We start from the raw sequence: 22,714 nt of genomic DNA on the forward strand, positions 1-22,714 counted from the left end.
AAGAATTTCCTTACCAAAACACATCGCAGATTGAAGATATTATGGTTTTGTTAGCTACTGCTGTGCTAATTTCATGGATTCAAACTTCGCACTTTTGCCCCGCCGCACAGTGGGACCATTCTGGAAAACGGCGGTCAAAAGTCTTTTCTCGCTTTTCCTGACGTTTTCGAGCTTAGGTGTCTTAGAAAAAGTTTCATAAAAAATATTCTGCATCTAATGACATTTTCATATAATTAAATATAAAGGGACTAACAAATTTGAACAAATTAATTTTTTATAGGAACTAGATAGCATGGTCATGTGTTCGGCAAAGTTATAAAGCTTTAAATTTCATTAAACTTTGCCGAAGATACTAAATATCCGCATCATCTGGATTGCGAGATATAACTGACTTTCTGTCGTGACCACACGCATAAATTTGGGACCCTATCATTTCCTCCGCAATATTTAATTTTTATAGAGTATTTTTTTCTGTAATATACATAGTTTATTAAGTACTTTTATTATCAGACACATTGGTAGAACCAGAACTCACAGGAACTGAGATAATTGCTGGGTCCCAAATTTATGCGTGTGAAAAAATCTGTGATTCTGGCATTTAAGGTCGTGACCCCCTTAAAATCAGTTTTTTAAACTTTTTGTACACAAAACCTCATCTAACAGGTTCGACATGTTCTACAAACTTTTGGATACTATCAAAATACGTAACTTTCTAGAAGGTGTAAATATCATATGTTGCTTTATTTGCTTTAAAAACTGGTTTGAAGCATACATTTTACCGTTTTTACAAGTAATTTTTTCCGTAAATAGGCACCTACTGGCAGCTAAAGTTAGCATCGCTTGAATCGCCATAGAATATAGTATAAGTGTGCCAAAAATCTCGGCCGGGTCTGGTCGGTCATTTTGGTTATTTCAATTATGAATTACATACATATATGCTGGTTTTAGGTGTCATTATTCCTATATGTTCATAATAATTTCACAGGACCTCGTCTACGTCTGTTTCACTATCTGTTGCAGAATTACTTTCGTTCTGGGACTTTTGTATAAGTTTGTATGATCATAGTACTTTAAAGTAGCAGTTGTTTGATCTACCACCATTTGGCACCTTGGGAAATTTTAAACTCAAAGAAGTACTATTTTTCACCAAAAAAGCTCAAAATCTCCGAAGCTTCAGAAAATAACGTATAATAATGTTCTACAAAAACGTTGATTTTAACAAGATAAACCACTTTTTAGAACACTATGAACACGTGAAAGTTGACCAGAATAAGTCAGGGTTTAAAAACTGTTTTAAAGGGTTTGACCAAGAATAACACTTCATAGATAATTTCCATGGAGAGATACAAGTATGGTGTCTTTGACAAGGTTGTTTATATTGATATTTACTATAACTTTGTTGAAAATACCAAACCTGTATCTCGAATATACGAGAAAATAAATTTCGTATCTCACTTTTAAGGGAATTAATCACCCAAAGTTTTCTCTCACAAGAAGTGGCTTGTTATACCAAGCAATGTTCCTATTTCGCTGTTTAGACCACTGTGCACCGGTTTAGTTTCCATTGAACGTGCCGAATAGAAACCTTCCTGCGTTGGCAGGTTGTGAAAACTGCATCTTTAATAATGGTTTCAATCACTTTAGATTCGATACACAAAAAATTACTATAAAAAATATGAAACTAGTACTTCAACAAACATGTTTCACAAAAACAAAAAAAGCTTTTTAACATATAAGAAAATGAAAAGATCTAAAACTGATACACAATTAATCAACAGAAAACAATATGGTCGCTGAGTAAGTGTGTGCCCAAGCAACAATGTGAGTTTTATTGCACTCGTATGAAAACTGTCTAATGACTAATTTTGGTCTTAAATGCCATCATAAGAGTGTAATAAAACCCAAATTGTTACTTGGGTGGTGAATGGTAGAATTGGAAGAGCGCAACAAAACTAGATATGAAACTACCTAATAGATGTGTGCGGCGGTGGTATACTAATCTTACACTTGACCTACTGTCGAGAGTTGTTGGCTCGAGTCCTACCTGCCATAGAACCCAATACATTTTTGGTCTATAAATCGAAATTTTCCAGTTGATCGAAATAATCGTTTTATGAATCCAACAAATCATTTTTCCTCTCTTTTCACAATATGTAGTTTATTTTGTGACCACGTAAAGTCATATACGAGTATATAAAAAAGAAAAGTTACACCCGGCAGTGGTTTTAATCACGAGACTTGCGGAGCAACTGTCGGCAACGCACTGCTTGTTTCTATCGCACTGACCTAGTAAATATAACTATGGTATATAACTACGGATATGATCCTAACTGCTGCAAAAAATTGAAACGCTCGTTTTCTCCGGACCCGGATGGGATGTGTTCGGTAAATGTGTTGGCTGAACCTTTGCGTTGTATATTCAACAAATCATTCGACCAAGGTAAATTCCCTGCAATTTGGAAGGAATCTTTCCAGTATTCAAAAGTGGCGATCGTCGGAACGTGAGGAACTATCGTGGCATTACGAGTCTCTCTGCCACCTCAAAGCTATTCGAAATTATAGTAAGCACCTTTATTCTGTCTTGTACGAAAAATTATATTTCCACTGATCAACATGGATTTATGCCTGGGCGATCTGCTGGCACGAACCTTCTTAAATTTACGTCTACATGCATTTCGCACATGGAACAAAAGGCTCAAGTCGATGCAATCTATACAGATTTGAAAGCGGCGTTCGATCGTATAGATCATGGCATACTATTAAGGAAAATTTCACGACTTGAAGCTTCACAAAAGTTTACTCTATGGCTTGGTTCATACCTGCGTGGCAGAAGTCTGCGTGTGAATCTCAATTCCTGACATTCGTCACCATTTACAAACAACTCTGGTGTGCCTCAAGGCAGTAATATGGGGCCTTTGTTATTTACACTGTTCTTTAATGACGTAACCTTACTGCTAGGTGTAAAGCTAGTATATGCCGATGATTTGAAACTGTATCTTGTTGTAAGATCTATCAATGATTGTCGCCGATTGCAAGAGCTCTTGGATATATTTGTGAGCTGGTGCCGTAGAAACTGGTTACTTATTAGCATTGCTAAATGTCACGTTATGACGTTTCACCGTTCAGTGAACCCTGTAGTCTTCCGCTATCAAATCGACGACCAAGAACTCAGGTGAGTAGACCAAGTTATTAGATCTTGGTGTTCTGCTGGATGCCAAACTCTCTTTCAATCTACATCGTACGAATCTGATCACTAAAGCAACATGTCAGCTCGGTTTTATCTCCAAAATCGCTCGGGATTTTAATGACCCGCACTGCCTGAAGGCACTGTATTGCTCGTTGGTACGGCCACTACTTGAATATACTAGCGTGGTTTGGTGCCCTCAACAGCTTGTGTGGATTTTGCGAATCGAACGCGTGCAGAAAAGGTTTGTTCGGTTTGCATTACGAAACCTGCCCTGGCGAGACCCAGTGAACCTGCCTCCGTACCCTGACCGCTGTCGACTCCTCGGGCTTGAAACTCTTGAACGACGCAGGAAATATGAACAAGCAATGCTTGTTGCTAAAATTATGAATAGTGAGATAGACTGTCCGGATCTTTTGGCACAGCTGTACTTCCGTGCCTCGCAGCGTTCGCTTCGATCAACTGGTTTACTACAGCAGAATTTTCATCGCACGATGTTTGGTTTTAATGAACCGTTAGCCTACTGCATTCGTACTTTCTGTAAAGTGGAGGACCTGTTTGACTTCGGCATGCCGTCTCAAAAGTTTTTACAGAAGTTACTGTCGCGTGTATTGTTATGAATTTGACCACAAATAATTTATGTAGACTTATAGTCAGATAAATTTTATACATATAAACAATAAACAATAAACAACAAATAACAGTGATCGTTTCGGCGGTAGAAATAAAGAGCAGTCTTACGAAAATAATATCGCTGCAAAGCAGTGTGTGCAACAATTACGAGAATGATAGAATTGGGAGAATAAAACAAAATTAGGCATTAGACTACAAAATGTGACGGGTGACAGTAGTTTAGTGAGTAAAAAATTCGAGTGCCAACCGAAAGAGCGGGGATGGGAGGGAACCCAACATATTTCAGGTCTATATCTAAGTTTTCCAGTTCAACCAACTAATCATTTTTCGATTCACACATTTACTCCCGTTCTAAGAAAATAAACCTAATGTCAAAGATGTTAGCCATTTATTGATATACTAGCTGAGTGCCTGATCTAACTCTGGGTCACTCCCGTTTTTTGTTTTCATTCTGACAATTCTCTCAACCACTTGTGCAATTGTTTCCTTTCCGGAAATCTAGTATAAAAGAGAAATCGAAACCTTTTCCTCCATGTTAATAGTCCAGGTCCACCTCCAGGTCTATGCCACTGGGCCAGGTTCAGAGCTAGGTTCATGGTCCAGGTCCAGAGCTAGGTTCATGGTCCAGGTCCAGATCCATGGTATTTGTCCAGGTCCAAGTCCATGTTATTGGCACAAGTTATTGGTCTATGTTATTGGTCCATGCTATTGGTCCATGGTATTAGTCCAGGTCCAGGTCCAGGTCCAGGTCCAGGTCCAGGTCCAGGTCCAGGTCCAGGTCCAGGTCCAGGTCCAGGTCCAGGTCCAGGTCCAGGTCCAGGTCCAGGTCCAGGTCCAGGTCCAGATCCAGGTCCAGGTCCAGGTCCAGGTCCAGGTCCAGGTCCAGGTCCAGGTCCAGGTCCAGGTCCAGGTCCAGGTCCAGGTCCAGGTCCAGGTCCAGGTCCAGGTCCAGGTCCAGGTCCAGGTCCAGGTCCAGGTCCAGGTCCAGGTCCAGGTCCAGGTCCAGGTCCAGGTCCAGGTCCAGATCCAGGTCCAGGTCCAGGTCCAGGTCCAGGTCCAGGTCCAGGTCCAGGTCCAGGTCCAGGTCCAGGTCCAGGTCCAGGTCCAGGTCCAGGTCCAGGTCCAGGTCCAGGTCCAGGTCCAGGTCCAGGTCCAGGTCCAGGTCCAGGTCCAGGTCCAGGTCCAGGTCCAGGTCCAGGTCCAGGTCCAGGTCCAGGTCCAGGTCCAGGTCCAGGTCCAGGTCCAGGTCCAGGTCCAGGTCCAGGTCCAGGTCCAGGTCCAGGTCCAGGTCCAGGTCCAGGTCCAGATCCAGGTCCAGGTCCAGGTCCAGGTCCAGGTCCAGGTCCTGGTCCAGGTCCAGGTCCACGTCCAGGTCCAGGTCCAGGTCCAGGTCCAGGTCCAGGTCCATATCCAGGTCCAAGTCCAGATCCAGGTCCAGGTCCAGGTCCAGGTCCAGGTCCAGGTCCACGTCCATGTCCAGGTCCAGGTCCTCTCTGTCTTACACTTTCACATTTACACGCACCTTTTCCTCTTTTCTTTATCTTTATCTGTTGTCTCTCTGTCTAGCTATTGTTTTCGAATAACTCTCCAGGTCGTGTTGCGTATTTCTTCTACCAGCTTTGCTCTTATATGATTTTGTAGCATAATAGAAGAGAAGTTTGTAAAAGTCTTGTATGAAGCATTTGTAGAGCTGAATGTAATCCACAATCTTTCTGAATTGCGTACTATTTTTACACTGTTATTTAACATTTGTCCGCAAACGTTGTTAGTAACAAACGAGCGCTCTTTTGTTCTTAAAAAAGTTGTTTGTCTTATTATTGCGGAAATATAAAAAAAAGCAAAAACGTCATAGACTCGACCGCTTAGTTGTCATAGGGCTACATTAAAACGTTTTTCTAATAAAACATTCAAAAAGAAAACCGTATTCGCATCTTCGTGATCGAATTACCTACGGACGCCCGAAACACAAATGGTCGAAATAACAAATGGCATAATAGATCTAATGATCGAATCACAAATGGCCGAATCATAAGTGGACAAAACACGAATAACCGATTGTTTTATTCGGCCAAGAATGTGCACGGCCTTTAACCTGCATGAAAGTAGGGTATATGCTGTCCTTACTCTCTGTCGCTGGTTCGGACTCAACTAAGGGATAAACCCTCGACAGGTCTGGCACAATATCGATCGTTTTATTGAAAATATTTTTTTTGATATACAGTAATGTTCCGATTCTGTAGCCCCATGTGGAATTTCGGGCTGACAAAATAGGGAAATTTTTTTTTCGAAATTTTTTTCAAAGTTTTAGACTTAAGACGAATATCGAAGACTTCTACTAAAAATTAAATTTTAACTCTCAATTGGTCAACCGAAAGCTCAATGAACCGGGCACAGCACACTGGTCCAGAACCTTTTTTGGTGCGCATTAGCTTTGAGCGGGAAAACTTGGTTTTAGGTTTATGGTACCTTTGGAAGACTTTCTTAACCTTCCGTTACTCGCGCCAACCTTGATTTATAGGCATGCTATAACCAGAACAGAATTCACTCGAAAACTAATACTACTTGATGAAAAACTTATCAAACTTTTTACCGTTTGAAAGATTTTGGTCTGCGGATTAACTTTGCTGAAAAAAGTAATTTTCTTTATTGCTGGAATCCCGAGATATACCGAGAAAACGGTTCCGGTTCCGGAACCGAGCTAACGGTTCACACGCGTTGTACAAAATACAACAGCGCGAGTAACGGAGGGTTAAAATTAAAAGTTCTATCTTCCAGCGGAATTTAAATTTTGATTAATCCCCCTAAAAGTGCAATTAAAAATTTATTTTTCTTCAGTTTCAATATAACACATTGTTGTCTTCTGCAAACTTTTACAGCATATTATTTCAAGAAATTTTGCTGAAGACAGTAATCTTCTATCTCTTCACCAAAGATAGAAAAATCCTATTTCTCATAAATGAAAAATCGTTAAAATCAGTTTTTCTATTTTAACTGTTTTTGTAGTTGTTGTATGATTTTTTCCTGCTATACAAAGTTGTACAAATAGTAAAAATACACATCATTGCTGAATGTAATATTTCTCTATCTTTGCTTGTTTAGGAACTATAGAATTTTTACTATAAAAATGCCCTAATTTTGACCCCGAATAACTCGCAAGAAAGCATCATTTTATTCAAATACTCTCCCTAGAGCATCAGAACAGTTTCAAGCAGGCTGAAAAGATTTATAAATTATGTTTAAAAACGTAAAAGTTAAACAAAATTTATATGCTGACAAAATTTGGATCAAAAGCTGATAAAATCGGCAACTGACAAAATCGGAATATTACTGTATTCACATCCGTTGGATATTCGAATGCTGAATTTCTACTTGTAATTGATTTCATAAAAATAGATAATTCATGGCTACTGAACAGAACAATTCTTTTAGTTTAGTGTATTTTGCTTGAAAAATGCGAAGAATTTTCTGGCGTACTTTCAGCATACGCTAGTTTTCGATTGTCCTTCTGTAATCATTCAACTGTAATACAATTCTATATTGAAGATACCTCATCATGCATGGTATGTTGTAAGCTGCTCCATTGCAAGCGCTCGGTGCTGTCACCGGATTCCTCCCATAAGCTAACTAAATTTTAGCTAAAAGCGGAACCCCAAAAAGCGGAAGGTATGAATCGATGCGGTACTGCTACCTTCCGCTGTCATCGTTGTTGCCTTCATCGTCCGCCGCCGTCGTAGCCACCATTGTTGGTATCGTCCTAGCATTGTTAGATGATTGAACCATGCCAGCCATCCAGGCAGCCAGCCAGCCAGCCAGCCAACCGTCCGTATGTATTTTTCGTCTTCGTAATGGAAGCGTAAAAATTTACATAAGCCGATTGGAATAAGTTTCAACCGAGGCTAATCTTTTAATGGATAAAATTTGAATGCCTCATGCACAAGCAAGCTGGTACCGCCGGTGCGCGACGAGTGAACGGTCGGTTGCACCAGGCAGGGTACCAGAGAGAGAGCGGTAGGCGGAAAAGATACCGGCTGGGTGGTGGAAATTCAACGATACTGAGCAGGAAATTCGACACTCTCTGCTATACGGAAACGCCACCACGCGTGTGGAGTTTGGGAGTTTCCTGTGCAGGATTTACCGTTAAGCGTATTTTCGACTTAGATTTGGAGTTTTTTTATCTGTTTCCGGGAAAACTTTTGTTGAGAATAGTTTCGGTTAAATAAGTAAACTTTAATTTCTTTTTCAATAAACCCTTCCTATGTAACCAAATTTAGACTGTAAAACTCGCTGCATTCCAAAATGACCTTTCTACGATTTCATTCAAAGTGCTGCAATCAACAAATGATTGCACAAATTAAAACAAAATTTCATTTCAATAAAGCAACGGAATTGAGCGACTGAAAATCTTCGAAAATTTCGTCTTCTTTTCATCGCAGAATTATCCTCTACCAACCCTGTTGGAGGTGGTGCCAGGCGATTGGATCAATTAAATCAATGCGCTTTACTCGTACGATACGAATAATACGAGGTTGGGGAATTATCAATTTTCATTTCTGCTAGCCTGTAAACACCCACCAACAGCCAATGCCGATTGGCAAAAATCGTTCAGTACAATACGATGAATGTAATCGCAGTGGAACGGAAAACAGCGCCAAATCAAATATGACACAGCCATGAGATTTCCCAGTCACGGTACCCCATCTCGACTGGGATGGTTAGGGTTGGGATCGGATTTTCATGGCTCTTCTTTAGATTTCTATCATGACCATAGAGATGTGGTGGAAATTTTCTTTTTTGTAATCAAACAAAACTTGATCCAATTCTCAAGAGCCGGATTTCTTATGTTTTCAAAAACATCTCCTAATCTTAAGTCCAATAACCGGAACTACCACCCAAGCCGTGTAGTTTATCTACTGCTGTTGACGCTACCGAGGATATTCTGTGCAACAGACAGGAATTGATTTCTTATTCCTCTTCTATTACCTGTTCTCACGGTGCTGTTGCTCCTTACCCGTGGTAGTGCTTCGAGTAGAGCATCTCTCTGTTCGCCGCGAGTTTGACGGTTACGTAGGTGGACGGGAAAAATCAAACACAAACGTTTTTTTTCCACTCGATTTTCACCTTTCGTTGTAATGATCCTCCCGCTGTGTGATGTGTTGTACACACCTTCCGGCTGGGTTGGATCAAAGCCAACCGCCAGCGTAGATTTCTTCCTTCCTCCGCTATTTTTACCATCGGCCCCCCGGCTTGAGCTTATTTACAACCCGACGCAAAGGCGAAAGCAACAGCAATTTCCAGCATTGGTAGATGGGTTGGTTGGTTGGTTGGTTCGCTGGTTGTTCCGAGCCAGGGCTCCCTCCGGTGCTGCCAGCTAGGTGAGTATAAGCAATCTTTTCGAATCGATCCAAGCTGAAAGCTTTCCACTACTGACACTGGCACTGGCACTGGCTCCGGCCGGACGCGGTGGCTCTCTTCCTGTTCAATAATACAAATCGACATTGGTTTTCAAACCAATTTACCGAAGGATTCCACAGCGATGAAGTGTACTGCTGGCTGGCCGGTGGGTTCGGATATATTGCATGGTTTGGTGTGAATTGTGGAGCTATTCAACTGGTGCTGAAAGTCGATTCGATAGACGGGCAAGTTAGAAGGTTAAAAATCATCTTTCAAAATGCAGGATTCAATGATCTAAGCTGTACGAAACGCTAGCAAACCTGCTCTACAATGTCTTAAGATTATTTTATCTCCTGTGCGACTAATCACTCGTCTATTTTTATCTAATTTAAAGTGATTTTCATCTGTTTTTTTGAGTAATTCAAAGTTTTGCAATTTTAAAACTTATAAAATTTTCGTATACTTTCGCATTGATATTTTGGAATTGTTTACATTGTTCACATTTTATTCGTAATTAAACATTTTCTAGATTTTTCCCATTTTTGGAACTCTCAATTTGTGATTTTTCTGAAATAGTTTTATTACTATTCTTGGGCTTATACAAATTTGAAAAAAAGTTTATGTCGCCCCCCCCCCTCAAAAATTTTCGAAATGTGAAAGGGCAAAAAAATAAAGTGATAAATCATTATGTTGCATTCTTTAGTGATAAGCAGGTTTTTTACAGTTCAACGAGTTTACAACTCTAAATTATCCAATATGTGCTAAGTTAAAGCAATTATCTCGTTAGTCTTGATCAACTTTTTTCACCAACTAAGCTCTCTGGTTCCTGCTGCAAGTCACAGGCGACTATTGTACTTAACCTTTAAGTTTCCGACGTCGAAAATTGAGATGCTTGCAATAAGACTTTAGGCTTCACTTACTTTTTAAATTATGTTGCATTTCAATTCATCTTATTTTAAAAGAACCGAATTAGGTTGAAACAAAAACCAATCAAACAATATATTAGTGAAACTCGGTACCGTTTTTGACGGAGATATTCCGAATTGCAGTGGGATTATTTTTGTCCGTCATATATAAAAATAGAAATACAACACATTAGACACTCCGGAATATCAACTATCGGTGCTTTCGTGACTGCAAATTGATTCTTTTTATTCCGTAGTATCCAAGTATACTTACCCTAATTTTGGATGTTAGGGGCGTAAAACTCAACGATGCAGTTTTTACCATGCGTTGGGTGCATGCAGAAAGGATATCACTGAACTGTTCGAAACTTGAAATTTTCTGACTATGATTGTTATGATTATTATTGGGATCAATGGTGGCCCTACCATAACATCAAATCAAATCAAAGTTATTTTGCTTTTTTAAGCTAGATAAGGATTTCCTATTTCCCGGAGCTAGATAAGGATTCCCGAATCTCGGCTGGGAGAGGCTGTTAGAGTCAATAGGATCGTAGCAACTGGCCCTGAAATTATCCTGTACTCTAACAGCTGGCTGCGAAGTCTGTCGTATAAAAACAGAAGGTCAAATTTCGATAACGGAAGGTAGCACCTATAGAAGGTTAACCAAGAAACAAGCGTTTTCAAACGTGAATAGTTTAGGAGATTTGTTTTCTTGAAATATGTCGGTAGTACAGCATACGCGTTCCAAGTAAAAAAGTTGTAGTGCACGGAAAGAAATCTGTTCCAGTTTTCATGAATAAAAAATCATGAAAACAATAAGCTTGAAATTTCATGAAATCATTACCATGACCCATGATTTCATGACTGTACGGACAAGTATCATGAACTATAACAAGCATTTTTGTGAATATTCTTCATAATTGCTTCTAGCGTTACACGAACTGTCAAATCAGGTCTTTGAAATCACAGCAGCGAATGTTAGTGATTTAGCAGCTTGTGATGATTCTATTAAATGAAGAAGTACAATTTTTGTGACGGTTTCCGTCGCTGATGAGCAACAAAGTGAACAGATTAGTAATTTTCAGTTTCGTTGACGTGAGTCGTGTGTTAAAAGTGCTATTATAATGATGGATAGCGAAATAGAAAAATTCGCTACCGTGAAAGTGGGGGAAAACGATAAAAGTGGAAAAGTTATGATATCCTATATTCTGGATATGGAAATTAAACCATCGATCCGTTTTAATGAGGGCAGTTCCTTGGGGCGACAATGAAGGCCGTTTTACCCGACGCAGCAAGTGTTGTTGTGAAAGAAGAACCTGCGTCATACATCATCGACGCAGCTGAGAAGGCAGAAACAAATACGCCTCCATTGGCGCAGCAGTAGCTCATGGCAAAATGGCCGCACCTAGTACCAGGGAATCTCGTAAAGAACCGGTAATAGTTTATGCACCAGTGCTCAATCCGGTCTAAATAGCGTTTGATGGTTTGGGAATACTCAGAGATCAACCTGTGCAGTAGATAGTACACCGACTTCTACCGAGCATAAGAATAACGAGGACCTTTCCATCCGTCGAGCACCTTTCCATCCGTCGATCGATCCAGGCAACTCTGGTAACATTCCGCATTAATTTGAACCATACTCTAATTGTAAATATTATCACCTGTCCTTTTATCTAGAGCCACTTTTGAAATGGTTCTGTCTACCGTATCCAAACTGGTGCCTGGTATAGGGCCCTATTTTATAAATCACGGCGAGTGTCACTTTGCTCGACTCGTATACTTCTGGTATTATGCAGGGGGAAGTCCTGCATGGCCGAACAGCATCCATGCACGGACTCTAGCGAAACAAAGAATGATAAAATTATTTGGAAAGATTAGAACAACAGTATCATTAAAGCACCAAATATTTTTACTACTCTTCGTTTTTTAGAAATCGCTAGTTTACTGGTGAATGACCAACTGGTTAAAACCACATAAAAAATAAAAAAAAATTCGCTAGTGTCCGGCCATACAGGACTTCCCCCTAAGTAACATGCGACACGATGCGCGTAACTCGACTGAGTCGACCGCTAAAAAGCTAGTGACTCAACCTACCCCCTATTATAATGACAGTTCAGAGCATGTTTCCCGTAACTGCTATCAGTGTTGTGAGCGGCGCTGCAATCGCATTTTCGGGCCATCCATAATAAGTGATGCAATATTTCTATAGGAAAACGTTCACTTTCGTAGCATCAATTATGGAAGCAAAAGCTCATCTTGCGTTACATTTGAAATGCGCGTATTACAAAATTGCACATCTATCTTGCTGATTGTAAATCGCTAGCTTTTATTCTGTGTTGTATAATTATGTAATTAAGATGAAAGTCGTAAGCAAATAAGATTTACTTAACCCGTCACACGGCAAATATACAAACGTAAACAAACCGAGTGGAAATTTTTTGCCAGCATATGTAGAAAAACAATCTTTTACTTGTTGTGATTTTCGTTTGCACAAATGCCTTTTTGTAGGTTCATGCTTCAAACGTTCTGTATCTGTTTACGCAGATTTTAACGAAAAAAGTACAATAAAAAGGTAGATCAACTTTGTTGCAATAAGCATTTACGACGATGATTTTGGTATTGTCGGTCCATGCCGACATTTTTTCACGGTCTTGAGTGAAACAATAGTTTCTAAATAGTATACTGAGAGACAAAATTTGCACGCGTATTGCATGTAAATTCATGCAATGTTATCATTTCGAGTTATTCACCACACTCAAAGGTTAGTAGCGGAACCAGGAACCAGCATTTCGAGGTACGTTTTTTATATATGGGAGCTGTCAGTTTGTTACCCCGTTGGACTCAACCGTCAGCAAATGACGAGTGAGCATGTTCTATTTTGGCGGTGCATTCAGCCGCTATATACCGGCCGTTCTTTCCGCACTCGACACTCGACAGTCGATTCGAGCTGCTCGGCGGGACTTACAAAAAAGGGCCAATAATATCAATTGTATCAGTCATCTAAAATTAAATAAAAAGAAGAAAACTTTTCCAATTTAATTCTTCTATGTATATTTTATTCACGACAGATACGTATTTCGCCCACGACTTGCAGGCTTCCTCAATGTCTGTTTTCGAACTAGCATCAGTCATGATTATTCGTCAAGCAACCATAAAATCAATGAGTCGTTAAAAACGTTTACCGTACAAAAACAAGTAATTACCAGATCAGCATCTGAAAAGTGGAATTTACAGTGATGTATTGGAACTGGCAGCAAATATCATTTACTTACCTAAGTAAAAATTTGAGCTAGCTTCTGTATAGTATTTTCTCGCCCGGAACTGTGAGCATTTCTACTGTCAGTGTCACCTAATCCAACTCCGCTCGTACCAAGCACCAAGGGCCATGCTATTGCTGCTAGTGATGATGTTACTACTGGAGTTCCACTGCTGCTACGGCAACTTGCACCACTAACGCTTTGTCTAATACAGCGGTTTCGATATAAGTTTTCGTGAAAGATGACTGTATCGATTACTTTAAAACACACGAAAAGCACTTTTCCCTCAATAAAAATTAAACAATTTGATCATTATCTGCCGGGCGTAATTTCAATTCAAACTCTAACACCATGTAAACAAACTACCAATTGCTGTCAAAAGAGTGAGGTAAGGAGCTCCCATACAATAGTTTACAGATCATGATTTCATGATTTTAGTCGAAAAATCAGGAATTTAATTCATGGTTCCAAGTTGAAAGATTCATGATTTTAGAATTTCGCGTGCAAAACAGTAACGCTTAGGTTGCGTTACGGTAAAGAAAAGTATGAAATCATGAACATTATTCATGGTGTATATTCATAACATGAAAATACACCAGATTCTTGAAATCATGAGTCATTTTTCGCATTTTGGAGATTAAATTTGTACCCGTGTGACCTAAACTGCTATTTTCATACTATGATTATGATTAGATTATTCAAATGAAGGTCAAGTTATACGTTTGAGACTCTCTAAGGTGATCCTTTGGCACTCCTCTATTATCAAACTTTATCTTTAGCTGGATGCTTACTTTAAGTGCTTGGGTTCGGTTTGAACTAAAATTTAAGTACTGTAAAAAATTCTGGCCTTATATTTTCAATAATATGCAGAAATAAACACTGGTTTCTACTCTTTTGTTTAGTTATTGAAGGTTTGATATTATTATTTTTTTCAAAATAAATTCATTCAAAAATAACTGCCGGTCAATACCATCGCCAACGATCGGTCATTTTCGCGTATAGTTCACGTCCGCAATACCCGAATGCGCCGAATAACGGTACTTTTAGCTACCTATTTCTTTTGGTCGTCTACGGAACGGAAGCGAAGCTGCTCAGCGCAGGGTAAATGATTTTCATGGTTACCGTCATATTTGCGATTGATTAAGGGTTTAATAAACTATTTATTTTGAGTTGAATCAAGTTTCAAGATGCAATGCATCGTTGGGCTTCTTTCAACTGCGACACGTTTAATAAGATTCAAAATGGAAACAAAATCATGTACCAACACAAACATACAATAAAACATACCTAAATCTCTCGCTCCAGCACGAGCTCTTCGCGATTCAGCCCTACGCTGTTCGCAAAGGTACGAAAAAAGTGAAAATTCCCTTGGATAGGAAGGGAACCGTTGTTGGAAGGCTCTTCACTTTCTTTTTATCGCCTACCAAAGCTACTATCTTGACCGCCAGATAGCAATCGCCACAGAGCAACACAAACACCACTTGCCGCTGAAAACACATTTTCACACTTATCTTCACTATTCACGCATTTTTTGCACTAATAGGTAGGTATCCCACAACAGGTTAGAACGATAACTTTGATTTTTCTTTGATTAAAACTATTGAAACATGGCCTACTTCACAGCCACAATAAACCACGATCAGCACGTAACACCAAACCGCGCGTCGCCCCGGTTCGCTGCCACAGCCACTGACACTGTGCGAACTTGACCCGATCCGAACCCGATGCTAAACCAATGGCAACTGAATTGATAGAAGATTTCGAAAAACTGCGTGTGCAAAAATCGTCGGGCCGCCGGCAGTGATCATGCACGCCGAATAACGGTACTTTCCTCTTTCGGCACTTCCATCGGTGTGTTGGTTGGCGTCCCCTCGCATGACAAATACAGCGTAGTGAAATAGTTTTTGTTGTTGAATGAACAGCCCGATACCTCCTACAATCGAGAATGAATATTCCTGTTTGCGGACAATTGATGCTGTCGAATATGGAACCAGGGGGATGCATGCCATACGATGAAAGTGAAAAATGTGCATTTTTCAAAATTATCGTCGACATAACAATGCATAATATTGCTCAAATAACTAGCACACTTAAATGATAAAACTATAAAAATTTGTTCGAAATTGTTACTTTTATTTAAATATATACAAAAGTATCCAGAACATCAAAATTTATTATGCCGATTCTATGTTGAAAATGCATCTCTTTCATTAAAATACATTAGGCCATTGCAAATCATATTCAAAGTTTTTGTCACCCCCCCCTTGGAAATTGGCATGAAAAATCGGGGGCAAAAAAATAATTTGTAGGATATGAGTCAAATTTCTTTTTATAAAATCAATTGTCTGTGGGCTCTACAGTTTGAAAAACTCTGAAAAAATGAGTCTCCGAGTTGAATTAACGCTTCTAGCACGAAACAGAAATGAAAATTCGAACAATGAAATTTCCGAAAATCGTCCAAAAAAATTTTCCTTCGTTTTTGTCTTTTTTCGTATATTTTTGCATAGAAAATAATAACGTATATATTATAAGCAAGAATAGATTCGGTTTTCACGTTTAAACTTTAAATAAAAATTCTTAAAATCCATGTTTTTTTTTGCTCGATTAAAAAATTCACTTTGTTTTTTTTTCGTCCCCCTTCAGTGACCGGACACCGGAAGGACAAAAACTTTGAATTTTTGATTTTTTCTGTTCACAATATGTTTGAAAATTTTGACTTTTTAAATTTATCTGTATAAATTATTTGGACCTGGTAACCGTACGTTGTTGGTATCGAATTTGATTTTTTTTGAAACGATGGTTCTACAATTGATGAAGGGACGGTAAGGGAAAGTAATGAAGGATTCTTTTTTTGGGAATGGATGGGAAAGAGTGGAAAGGAAGGGGGGGGGGTAATAGGTAGCTACGCTTAACAAGTTGTCGTTATGACTCCTACCTTTTGTCCAATGCTGGAAGATGCATGGGTCGAACCAAGCTATAATCTGAGATTATAACCGGATTTGAACCCTCGTTTCAAAAAAATATTAATATATGCCTGACCGCATTTCAAGGTCATGACTAAAATCACGAGGTTTGGTCAATCGAAATTGAACCTCAAAAATTTATTAATCGCGAGCTCATAGTTTTTAGTTTTTGGAAAATATATCGTGAGCGGAGAGAGAGAACGACAGATGGGTGAAAGGAAATGAGATAGATAGAATTGAGATAGATAGAATTGAGATAGATACAAGTGAGATAGATAGAAGTGAGATAGATAGAAGTGAGGTAGAAGGGGGGGGGGGGCTCCCATACAAATTTGGCATATGGGGGTTTAGGGTGGCGGAAATAAATTTTTTCTGTGGTGAATTATGACCCGTCGCCCCTTTTAGAGGGGGAGCTCCCATACAAATGAAATACAAATTTTCTCATATCTCGAGAACTAATCAAGCAAACGGAATCAACTTTGGTATGTGGAGGTTTTGGAGGTAAGAGTTTTTTCTATGGCAAATTACAACCCCTCTCCACTCTAAGAGGGGGGCTCCCAAACAAACGAAATACAAATTTCCTCATAACTCGAGAACTAATCAAGCAAATGGAGCCAAATTTGGCATTTGGGGGATTTTGGAGGCACGAATTTAATTAATGATGGTTTAAGACCCCTCATTCCTGTGGTAGGGGGCAGGGCCTTAAATTATCACCGAATTTCAAACAAAACAGAAAATCTTTTTTCTCAGCATACATTGTTTTTTATGCCTCTAAGTTTCCTATGTACAGCTGCACAGTGATTTTCATCATAGTATACAAGTTCAATATATCATGAAAATAGAACAGGAGAAAGTGATTTTCAAATCCAGAAGGTGATATTCACTTCAGACAAAAACAATTTTAAATGCAGTTAATGAAAAGAAAAATCTTATGTCCAACAGCTGAACGCAACAGATGCTAAACCACAACATAATTTTTTTTTATTGATTTTCATTGCTCAAACGTGAATATCAGTTTGTTACAATATCACTGGGCGCTGATATTCTATATTCTCGTGCATGAAGTTCATGCTTGCCGAATTTAGTTATTATGTACGTTTGATCAAAGCAAGCAGATTTTAAATGCAAGGTAGACTGATAATCCAGAAGTTTAAACGTTATTCTGATGAATATTAACAGCACTGGTAGGAAGATAAGGACTCTCATACACATAAAACAGAACATTTTGTGTAACTCAAAAATAATCGATCTCGAGAAATTTTGGTCTTTTCCATAAAACATAACTGTCAATAACAAGATCGCCAAAAACTATCTGCATAAACCAAAAACTATCGAAACAAGTCTAACGAAATAAAGATTCGTTCGAAATACAGAATAGGGGTGTACGTTTCTTTCGCTACCTGTAAGAAGATTCGTCCAGAGATTCTTGGAAAAGTATCGGGTACGGGTACGGGTGAGGGTTTCGGGTAAATTTATCCCTACCTGACCAATAATAGATGGTAATAGATGGTTGTGCACTGAACAAAATGGGATATCCAAAGAAGCTGAAATCTCGGTTCAATTTTATTTTTAAATAACTAAACTAATTTTTACGCTCAAAAGTAATTCCTTCAGCTCCGGGACTTCTTGAACTTTTCGGAGGATTTCTGCGCACGAAAGCTTGGCCTTCGCTTTCACAACTATAGAGCATTACCTTTACTCTTCTCCTGCCAAGATTTTGGTTTCTTCTACTCTACGTTCTGTTTGCTTTTGTTTTGTTTCTTCTTGTTCTTTCGGTTGGCACCAACGCCAGAGGATATAGTCTGTTAGAAGCCCTGGCTAAGCTGGAAATTGCACTGTTCAACGAAGGTACCGTTAGCACCTTTCATAAAGACGGTCGCGAATCCATCATTGATGTCACTTTTGGCAGTCCATCCCTGATGCCAAACATAAATTGGAGGGTCTGCGAAGGGTATACCCATAGCGATTACCAGGCGATTAAATATAGTATCGGCCGGCGAAATCCGGCGATAAGACAGAGAGCCAGAACCTACGAGCGGAAGTGGAAGACGACGACCTTTGACAGGGATATTTTCGTCGAGGCACTCCGGGTGGACGGTGGAAGATCGATCTTAAATGAGAACGAGTTGACAGATATATTGGTCAGGGCAAGTGATGCTACCATGCCCAGAAAACAGGAACAGAGAAAAGAGCGGCGACCGGCTTATTGGTGGAATGCAGCAATTAGCAACCATCGTGCTAGTTGTCTCAGAGCCAGAAGACGCGCCCAAAGAGCCAGAACTAAAGCAGATCGGGAAGAACGTAGTGCGGCGTTTAGAGTGGTCAGGGCTGCATTGAAACGGGAGATAAACCAAAGTAAACGCAACTGCTACAAGGAGCTGTGCCGAGAAGCTGGGGTGATGCGTACCGAATCGTTATGGCGAAAGTAAAAGGTCCTGTGACAATTAGGGAGTTGTGTCCGCATAAGCTGGAGGTTATCGTGGAGGGACTTTTTCCGACGGACGCCGCTACGATGTGGCCAACAATACCGTACGGTCCAGAAGAGAGGGCTAGCGCTGACGGTTTGCAAGTCTCAATCGATGAAATAGTGGCAGTGGCAAGACAGCTAAAAATAAAGAAGGCCCCTGGTCCTGATGGGATTCCTAACGTGGCTCTTAAGGCAGCAATACAAGCGTTCCCGGATTTTTTCAGGACCGTGCTGCAGAAATGCTTAGAAGATGGCAGCTTTCCGGACCGATGGAAGATCCAGAAGCTAGTGCTGTTGCCGAAGCCAGGAAAGCCTGCGGGGGATCCAGCGTCATACAGGTCGATATGTTTACTGGATACATGCGGAAAACTCCTGGAGAGGATAATCCTGAATAGGCTTACGAGGTATACAGAAGGTGAACACGGGCTGTCAAACATGCAGTTTGGGTTCCGGAAAAGGAAGTCCACGGTGGATGCAATTCGAACAGTGATCGAGCGAGCCGAGAAGTCTTCCAAACAGAGGCGAAGAGGAGATCGTTTTTGCGCCGTTGTAACGATCGACGTAAAAAACGTCTTTAACAGCGCCAGTTGGGAGGCCATTGCCGAATCGCTGCATAGAATGCATGTCCCGGGATATCTATGCAGAATACTGAGGAGTTACTTCAGGAATCGGACGCTTGTTTACGAGACAGCCGAGGAGCGAAGACGATGAACATTACGTCTGGAGTCCCACAAGGCTCTATCCTTGGCCCAACGCTCCGGAACGGGATGCACAACAGTGTACTGTCTCTGAAGCTGCCTAGAGGCGCGGTGATCGTCGGCCTTGCAGATGACATCGTGCTATCGGTGACAGGCGAATCACTGGAGAAGGTAAAAATGCTGGTGACAGAGGCGATTAGAGTTATCGAGAACTGGATGCATGGTACAAAGCTACAAATCGCCCACCATAAAACGGAGGTTCTGCTGGTTAGCAACTGTAAAACCATACAACATGCAGTCATCACCGTCGGAGAGCACATTATTACTTCAACGCACGCGGTCAAGCATCTAGGAGTAATGATAGACGACCGGTTGAACTTCAACTGCCATGTCGACTACGCTTGCGAGAAGGCGGCGCAGGCTATCAATGCGATAGCCAGAATCATGCCGAATTGTTACGGGCCGAGTAGTAGCAAGCGGAGACTGCTGGCTAGTGTGCCATCATCGACACTGCGGTATGGTGGTCCAGCAGGATCGCAGCACTACGATCAAAGCGGAATCGCGTAAAGCTGAGTAGTACCTTCCGTCTCATGGCTATAAGAGTTGCCAGTGCATATAGAACAATATCGTCGGAGGCAGTATGTGTTATCGTTGGAATGATCCCCATCAGCATCATGCTCGTGGAAGATAACGACTGCTACGGACGAAGAAACACCAGATGAACTCGGAAGGTGGCGAGAGAAAAGTCGCTGAGCAAATAGCAGGAAGAGGGGGATAGTGAGTGAGTGAGTGAGTGAGTGAGTGAGTGAGTGAGTGAGTGAGTGAGTGAGTGAGTGAGTGAGTGAGTGAGTGAGTGAGTGAGTGAGTGAGTGAGTGAGTGAGTGAGTGAGTGAGTGAGTGAGTGAGTGAGTGAGTGAGTGAGTGAGTGAGTGAGTGAGTGAGTGAGTGAGTGAGTGAGTGAGTGAGTGAGTGAGTGAGTGAGTGAGTGAGCGAGTGAGCGAGTGAGTGAGCGAGTGAGTGAGTGAAAGAGCGAGTATGTGAGTCAGTAGGTGAGTGTGTCAGTGAGTGAGTGAAAGTTAGCTAGCCTAGATAGATACCCGAGTAAATGATTATAACAAACATATAACAAAAACATATCACAAGTGGTGTTTCTGTTGTTCTGTGGCGATTGCTATCTGGCGGTCAAGATAGTAGCTTTGGTAGGCGATAAAAAGAAAGTGAAGAGCCTTCCGACAACGGTTCCCTTCCTATCCAAGGGAATTTGCACTTTTTTCGTACCTTTGCGAACAGCGTAGGGCTGAATCGCGAAGAGCTCGTGCTGGAGCGAGAGATTTAGGTATGTTTTATTGTATGTTTGTGTTGGTACATGATTTTGTTTCCATTTTGAATCTTATTAAACGTGTCGCAGTTGAAAGAAGCCCAACGATTCATTGCATCTTGAAACTTGATTCAACTCAAAATAAATAGTTTATTAAACCCTTAATCAATCGCAAATATGACGGTAACCATGAAAATCATTTACCCTGCGCTGAGCAGCTTCGCTTCCGTTCCATAGACGACCAAAAGAAATAGGTAGCAAAAAGTACCGTTATTCGGCGCATTCGGGTATTGTGGACGTGAACTATACGCGAAAATGACCGACCGTTGGCGATGGCATTGACCGGCAGTTATTTTTGAATGAATTTATTTTGAAATAAAATGAACCTCTGGGATAAATAGACCCACACGACAGCTATAATAGTTTTCGGGCCGACAGCGTGGTTCGTGTAGAGAAAGCACTCGAAGTTTCAATATAATTATGCTTCGAACTTCGATCGTTGAACCTGTGAATCGCAAACCCGTGTTTAATACATTTTACACATAGTAGAATTAAATTGGATAAGTTTTCTTATTTTTTATTTTTAGAATATCATGATTTGTTATAATTTTGTTATGTTTGTCTGATCGGGTAGGTAGATAGATAGTGTGCAAAATATTTATACCTTTGTTATACTATATTTAATATTGATATCAACATAAATCTAAAAAGCTACTGATGGGGTTTCATGAATTTACAGAAAATAGGCAGGCTGAAGCACCTGCTGCATGGCTGCATGGGATTCAATTAACATGACTGAAAACTGAAAGTAAAAAATGTATCATTGAAAAACTCTCTTCAGTCTATCATAGCGAAATTAATGCAGATCAACCCAAGTTGTATAATGATTGGCTATCCAGTGACGCCAGCAATCGATTCATGTTAAGCAGATGCGTTTAAGCGTTTTTGAATCGCCGCTGAAAACACAAGAGTGGAGACACGAAAGGAATTTCTCAATGTTATTTAGGTCCTTTTGCAAAATTATGCGACACTTCTGGTCTGCAAAATCTCATAGATGAAGCAGTAGCGCTATCATCGGAATGATTCCCAACTACAGATCTAGCCACGTTGGACAAACGTAGCATAAAGTTAAAAGAGTCGTTCCCAAGTTAATGCTTTGCGGTACCTACATAGAATTTATTTATAAATCAAACGGAAACATTATTGAAATTAATTCGAAATTTGGATAACGTAATGACAATTAAAATTGAGACACAGTGTTCAGGTAACCTAACTAACACTAACAAAGAACTAAGGATAATGTGATCCACCTGAGATTTAAAAAAATTGAATTAGAGGCTATGAAACTAAGTTTATTTTGTGTCACATTAATTTAATTTTGCTTATTTTAAATTTCTTAATTGATTTTTTTTCAGTTAATATTATGGTTATATAAAACAGTACTCCAAACTACTAACTGTAAACTGTTGCAATTCTTGCAAGGTGTCTAATTCTTTCATCAGCGGTTACCTACCTAACTAACGGCCAAGCAAATCAACAAATCAACAGCAACTTGGCCGGGTAGTTTCAGCCTATCCCTCATGGCAATAACGGACGGACAGTGCCCCGGGCGATCCAACTGCTGCGCTAATCGGCAATATTCAGTGCGAGCGTGCAAATGCCATAAAAAGCTTTCGACTGTTGCATTCAAGCGATGACGCGACGTGGCGGTGTTTGATCATCTGCAGCTCAATCGCATTCATTTGCTTGACGACGACCATCATCGCATCGGGCGTCGATAAGACTCGACGGCAGATGCGTGCCCAGTGTCCGGTCAGTGATTTCTGAGCCAAAGCAACCCCTCCTGTTCACGGACGCGAACATCACGAGCGGATTTTTTCTGTTTTCGCTGCTCAATG

This window comes from Sabethes cyaneus, chromosome 1 (genome assembly GCF_943734655.1).
Source record: "Sabethes cyaneus chromosome 1, idSabCyanKW18_F2, whole genome shotgun sequence".
In the NCBI taxonomy this organism is placed as follows: Eukaryota; Metazoa; Arthropoda; class Insecta; order Diptera; family Culicidae; genus Sabethes; species Sabethes cyaneus.